Raw genomic sequence first — 7,608 nt, forward strand, 5'->3', positions numbered from 1 at the left:
TCCACTGGTTTTTAAAGCTAGCTAAGAAGAATTGAGAAATGTCCCGTTTTGATTTTATTTCTCGCAATTCAAGACGTAATTGTTCCTTCCTTGCAATTTCATTTGCATGAAACCTGCAAACTTGTTAGCACGCCCGACTCATAATAAAAAAATAAATTAAAAAAAAAAAAGACAACCCGGTGAGGGAAGTATTCTGCATTCATGTACGGTCCGGAGAAAGACGCATCCGAAGGGATGTGATATAGGCAGCCCAAGGCCTGACTCGCACAAATAAATGAATATTTCTGTACTTTCTCTGGGAGCAGGAGCTGTGTATCTAAAAACAAAAACCTTAAGTGTACAACTTAATACAAAAACTTACCAGAAAAAGGGAATTTAGTACTTGATGCATAAAACTTTCACATAACTTCATTAATTCTAATACAACAACTAACAGCACTAAACCAGTAAGTCAAATTAAATATCTTTAAAATACGATTTCCACAGGTCCATGTAAAGATAACTTCAATAGCAAACTTGACTTTCAGTTCAATTAATGATCCATAAAAAAGAATTCACTTTTGATATTAAGTTTCATATTTAATTGCTTTAGGAATTCTACCAATAGTTAGTTTCAAACTTTCAATGCCAGTGTCATTTTATTTTTCCCAAACAATCAGCTTATAAATAAAGAATTGGAAAATAAAATATTTGATGAAGTAGACAAAAGCTCTAGTTTTTATCTACATTTCATCTTCTTGTTCCTCAAACCGCTCTGCTCTTCACAGGCACACATGTTTCAACTCACTTACTTTATTCATGAGAAGCAATGATCCCTTGCTTTGCATCCCTTCCTTGCTTTAAGCGAAGAAAGGGTTGCTTTTTATAAAACTAAGCAGGAGCATTGGCAATGATAATGTAATTGTTTTGGAAATTCATCCTGCCTTGTAAGAATATTTTTGCTTCGAGTTGCCACCCAGGTTGATGGATTATATAATGCAGCGGAAGCAATTCAGCGTCAAATTCACGTGTAAAATAAATAACTAGCACATATAGAGTTTACACAAGTTACCTTTTAAAGCGTGAATTAAGTATGTGTATCACATTAGCCTTCAGTTCCAAAGCAACTTAATCAGAACACCACTGCCAACACGATCACGATCTCCAAATGTTCCATAGTCTTCTACTGTATTACTCAAATAATATATTGAAAGAACAAATTTCATGTGGGCGAAATTTCAAGGCAAAAATATCAAAAATTCGGCCAATCCTATGGTGGAAAAATACATGTATATACACACACATTTTTTGGGGTCAGATTTTTTTTCCAAAACCTATTGAGTTTTCTTTTTCACTAAAAAAGATGAGAAATTTTCACAAACCACTATTGTTTAGTGGTTATTAGCTAGTTGTAGCTACCATTTACTATATTACTTCTTATAACTATGTTTTCAGGTTTTTTAGAGTGTATTCGGTGTATTTAAGCTACTGTATTCATGAATACAGTAGCATTTCTAGGCGTGAAACAGGGGATTACAGCTAGACAGATTTTTGTCTTCGAGTATATTCGAGTGTATTCGACTGTATTCACGGCGTAAAACATGGGACTACATCTAGATAGATTATTGTATTCAACTATATTCACGTCATGAAACATGGGATTACAACTATTTTTAAACGGAAAGTGAAAACATAATAAACTCCTAATATAACTCAACAAACTCAATTATAACACACAAATTTTGTATTTCCAGTTATAAAAAAGATTCTCAGCCGAAAAACACCCCAAAAAACTTAGCAATCTTCAGAGAAATTATATAATACATCTGAATACATAAATTATATTAATTAAAAAAAATATATGAATACATTCATGAAATATAGCGAGATAGTGAATACAATGAAATACATATAATACAGCGGGATACATTGAAATACAATGAAAAAAAAAGATAATGAATACAATGAAATACATAGAATACAGAGAGATACATTGAAATACAATGCAAAAAAAAAGGTAACAGACTCTTCAAGTTGCTCAGCCCCAAACTCTATCGTCTTTGTTCAAGAATAACCCACACGAGGTCAAAATCCCAAAATTATATACAAAAGATCCAAAATCATCGAACCTTCAATTTCAAAAATTCTTTCTATTATTTTTGCGTTGATTTCAAGAATCCAAAATTACAAAATTACATACAAGAATCCAAAATCATCGTCTTTGTTCCAGAACTGATGATTCTGACGATGCTGATGGCATCGTCGTTTGTGAGGTCTCTCTTTTCACTTCCCCAAGCATCTTATATATCACTTTTCTACTGTTTTTCTGATTTTTGCGTTGGTTTCAGATTTCTAAGAATTGGAGAGTATCAGCTAGGAGCTTTCAAGGGAAGATAATGGTGGATATTCGTGAGTTTCAGAAAGGCGGAGGTTTTGCATCAGAAGAAAGCGGAGGTATTGTAATTTGTAGCGTTGGTTGAGAGAGAGAGAGAGGGTGGAGAAAAATCTAAAAGAACGAGAGAGAAAAATAAATCAAAGCATATTTTATGGCTTGAGTGTAGGAGGTGACCATAAATAGATATTTGGCTATAAAAATCAAAAGATAGTTATGGAATATAATTTTTTAAAATAGTATTTATTTAAAATAAATAAGGTATCAACATTTGCTATAGGAGGCAAAAATTCCAAAAAATATTTCCTTTGTTTCTAATTATTTAGTCATAGTAAGAATCACAAAATTTAATTAACAAGGCTTCTTATTATGGAATTAATTTCAAAAAATGCAAAATTAACTTCTACCATAATAAATTATGAATTATTTCTTTAGACTTTGGCTTAACTTATTTCATGTGTCGGCTACAAAATTTACCGGCCGGGTTTACACATAAAAATTTATATGCTCTCATAAAGGTGTATCATTGATCACGCCCAACTATACCTTATATAAAGGACTTAGCGGTCGTTGCAGATATATTCCGGTTAATAAGTCCGGAGTCGAATCCGACAGGGAATTAATCTATTAAGCTCAGATTAGACTCGCACAAATTCATGTAATCAATCTTCAGAAATATTTGAGTAATAAGTTGAATGATTACTAACTAAATATTACGTAATAAAAATGCAATAAATAAGAACTAACTACGAACGGGTTATAGGCAATAATTGGAATGATCTAAGGTTCTGATTTCCCGTATTGTCGGACTCCTTTCCACTACATTTTCTATAAATTTGCCTAAGTCTTCTCTATCGATCATGAGCACTCTGATTGTCGTAACTCTCTCCCGAGTAATTACCATAATATACTAGACATATTCTCCCGAATTATGCTAACTGGATTTAAGTACAACTCACTCAGATCGCACCAAGGTTTCGTTATCCTAATCCCACCTTTAAACCCTTCATATTGATCCCTCATATACGTTAGAAGTGATGTTGTTTAACAACTACCTAAATATGCATTCTCTCCCGAGTAATACATATTAAATAGGAACAGTTAATTGAGGTCCCTTCAATCAACAACAATACGCATATAGTTGAACAAATAGAGAGAATACTACGACAAATCTATATTAACATAACAATAAAATCATCCTCCAACAGGTTCCATCAAAATCCTAGATTAGGAGTTTAGCTACTCATACTCATAGTAAGAATATCCAAAGTATTCTTCATAATTGAATTACAAAGTAAGGATAAAGGGATGTAGAAATCGATGATTCTAACTCCCAACAGTTGTTCCACGAGCTATCCTTGCCTCCGATTGCAAAAGTCCTTCAAAGCGGCATTTTTAGGTCTATTTATATGTTTAGGACAAGACCTAAGCGTGTAGTTCAAATCCTAGTCAAGCTAGAAAACGAACTAAATCTTCAAAACTCAGAATGGATCTCGCCCTATACCTAGCGTCGCCAGGCATCACGCCTGGTGGACCTGGCCCCAGGCCTGGCGTCGCTAGGTCTAATGCCTGGTTATGCTGGGCCTTTGCCTTGCCTCGCGAGCCTCTCGCTAGCTTCAAGCGTGGCGTCACCAAGGGTTTCGCCAGCTTCAAGCCTGGCGTCGCCAGGTTCTCTCATTCCCTGCTCCCACGCACGCTTTTGACTTGTAGATCTCCTTTTTTTTTTTACTTTCATCTCCAATTCACCTACACATAGAATGGACCCTATTACGCACAAATAAAGTGTAATTTATCATTAAAGCATATAAAATGCAAGGCGAATAATGTGCTAAACTATGAATTATAGCCACACATCAATACCCCACACTTAGACATTGCTCGTCCTCGAGCAATCAAACTACACTTATAGACACAACCTATTAAGCAATTCCCTTAACTCATTATACCAAGAATCTTTAAAATAGTTTAAGCACAAAGGTGTGACATCATCGCCTCAAGATTCGACTTACAAATACCATGCCTTATTCACAATTCACTTACTTACTCTAACATTGAAGTCAACAATATTACTTTTCCTTTATGAATCATGTGCCCTCACCCAATCAAAGAGCTTAGTTCCACACACAATGAATTTTAAAAACGTAGGAACTCAAGATAGGAAAAACTCACTCGCTCTCAGAAATAACCTTCATATGCCCCAAATGATGCACCATAAGCTTGCCCGTAGTGTAATACTCTACTAATAGAGTTCATTCAGTCTAAGATCAAATATGACTTTCATTGATTGTAATGTAGGATACAGGTCGGGTAGTATACATTTGGATATAAGTGACTACACCTCCCTTAAGCACTTTAATACAAACACTTTAATATTCAAGCCCATACTTATGTCAAACCAAACTCCACCTTAACTTCACTATATTTTACCCCCTGCTTCTTTAAGCACCAGTACATCAAAAGCCACCACTATCAAGAAATATTCTTCCCAACAATACAACTATTTTTTTTCTTTTTCAATTCAAGTGGCTTTTATTTATTTTATTTTTTAAATTTTTTTCTTTTTACACAGTGCAACTTTCTCCTTATTTCAATTATTCCACTCAAAAACCAACCTACACTACAAGAAATATAGGCTACAACCACATTTAATTGACGACATTTATAACAAATGTCATTAAACAATTACTTTTCTGACATTTAGAGCAATATGTGGTTAAATGAACGTCATTTAGCAAGAAAAGTTATTAAATATTATAACATTTGATTCAAATGATGTATTTTTCACTATGTTTATCGACATTTGCAGCAAACAGTGAGAAATTTTATACGCAGTTGAATTTAAATCGCTCATTCCTTTCTTTTTATTTTCCCTATTTCCAACCCCCTTTCAGAACCCTCCTCCTTTGAAACCCTAAATTCTACGAGACAACATCCATCATTCTCTGTTCATCTTGCTCGAAAGGGGCCATGCTATTTATGTCATATTTTACAGAATCATAGGTGATGGCAACCTCCACTTCCGTTCTCTTCTCTCGCCTCTGTGAACAAATTCAAATCGAACTGAAATCGAATATGCAGTCAATTGCTTCTTCTCCATCAAGACATTCGAAGTTCGTAGTCTTGTGACCTTGCCAGAAGGAGAAGCCAGAGTTCAAGTCAATGTAATCGGTGCAAGGTTTTTTATTGAGACTTCGAGGAATCTTCAATTAATTTTTCTTCTTTTAATTTGAAATTATGGGTTGTTCATATTAAAAGATGGGTTTGTGATTCATTCACTTTGGATATGAATGAATTTTGGATAGTTGATGTATCCTATTTCATATATGTGTGCCGCAATCCGATAGATGAGATATTGCCGCATGTCAGTGTATTACCTTTCTATAATTGAATTAGAGAACCTAATTATGCTGTGCATTTTAATTGATACGAAATTTACCTTTTCAACTGTATAGTAGTATATTGCCTTCCAACTGTTTGAGAGAATGCTTTAAAGTTCTAGATAAGTTATCAAATGGATTTTGATAAAGAATCCATTAGATGTTCATGTGTATATGTAATCTTTGTTTATTATCCATGTTTATTTAGAGGTCAACTCGCTGATTGAACTATGTGGAGTCCACTTGAGGCTATGTAGCTGCCAAGTTCCACTTAATCTTCCGGATTGGTTGGTTCTTTTAATCTATCCCATTAGGTTGTTGGGTTATCCCTTTGAAATTGTTATGTATATTGTTTCAGCTTGATCATTTACTTTGCTCTGCACCCTTCTGTGTGGTAATCAATTGTACTTGTTATACTGGTGTTTACTTACATTGCCTCTGTTGGTTATCATGTGTCACAATCTATACTAAACAAATAGTTTGGTGCATTATCTTGTTTAAAACTATGTCGCAAAGGCAATAAGGCCATTGTGCCTCTATTAATGCTTTTCTTACTTTTTTAATATTGTTTTTTTTGTTCGTTCCCGATCTAGTTTAGTATAATTCTTTTCTTTTCAGTTATTGGAGACAACACTTCTGAAGGATGTGAGCTACTATAGTGTGGGTGAATCCTTGGCGTGGTGATATACTGATACCAAAGCTTCTTCATCAAAGAATACGGACACTAAAGCTTCAAATTGTATAGGCTATTTTGGAGATGTTAACAAAGAGAAAAGTTACAATTATCTATATACTATACTGGACTATTGTTTTTAAATTCATTTAAATTATCTGTGGTGTATGTCACTTGAAACTTTTGACATGAATGTGAATGTTTGTGGTATTTCGAAGAGCAAATAAATACATTTGTTGTTTTCTTCTTTTCTATATTGTATGTATTGTATGTAAAAGGAAAATATAATAAATGTATTGTTTTGAATTTTAGTTGTGCGTCTATAGTTTTTTAATTTACAAATAATTTGCTAACATTTTTGTATATGTCACAAATTATATGGTTATGAACTCAAATGAGTGACATTTGATAAAAAGTTAGTAGATAAATGCCACTAAGCATTTACTGACATTTACTTAAATGTTGGAAAATTTTCGACATTTAGCATAAATGTAAAATAAACGTCAGTAATTGATTATGTCACATTTATGTGACCTAGTACGACATTTATTTAATGTCGCCATAGCTCATATTTCTTGTAGTGCTACCACACCACACTTTACAATTTAAGTGCTCATGAGAGGTGACAAGGTTCAAATATATGGCTGATTCAAACAAAAGGGTACGGCTTATAATGTGGTTACTAAAGAAACAGGATTATAGGCTCAAAGGAGTTAACTACGATGCATAACATTAAGGTGGGTACTCTATGTATATCTGGCTTAACAAAGAAACACCTATACACTTCTCAAACTGAACAAAACTACTATTTCGCTTTGCACACATACGGGGTAAGTTCTAGACATCAAATGCAGTGCACGGAATACATACAAACCTCACATAGACATGACACATAACTCATTCAGGAATGATTTTTTTTTTCACGATACTCCAGTCAAATCAGTTAAGCAAATTTAAGAATCTGCGATTTAAGGTACTTATACTAAAGTCAAAAAATTGAGCCTAAGCGTCACAACCAGAGTACTAACTATTCTCAAGGCATCACAAAGCTACGAGATATTGCTGCAGTTAAATGCATAGCCCAGTGGTTCTCACTCCTAAAAATTAAAACTAACTACATCCGGTTCAACGAAAAATCCTTGAAAAAGATCGCGGCCCAAAGGAAAATCAAGGAGGAATTACTACAC

General features: G+C 33.9%; 1 long non-coding RNA gene across 1 annotated transcript; it reads left to right on the forward strand.

The window, feature by feature from the left end:
- The first annotated feature begins 4,889 nt into the window (after positions 1-4,889).
- LOC107815571 (uncharacterized) lies at positions 4,890-6,631 on the forward strand. Its single transcript, XR_012711644.1, has 2 exons — positions 4,890-5,546; positions 6,367-6,631. It is a non-coding gene; the product is annotated as an uncharacterized LOC107815571 (long non-coding RNA).
- Positions 6,632-7,608: the final 977 nt, after the last annotated feature.

Source organism: Nicotiana tabacum, chromosome 7 (assembly GCF_000715075.1).
Source record: "Nicotiana tabacum cultivar K326 chromosome 7, ASM71507v2, whole genome shotgun sequence".
Lineage (NCBI taxonomy): Eukaryota > Viridiplantae > Streptophyta > Magnoliopsida > Solanales > Solanaceae > Nicotiana > Nicotiana tabacum.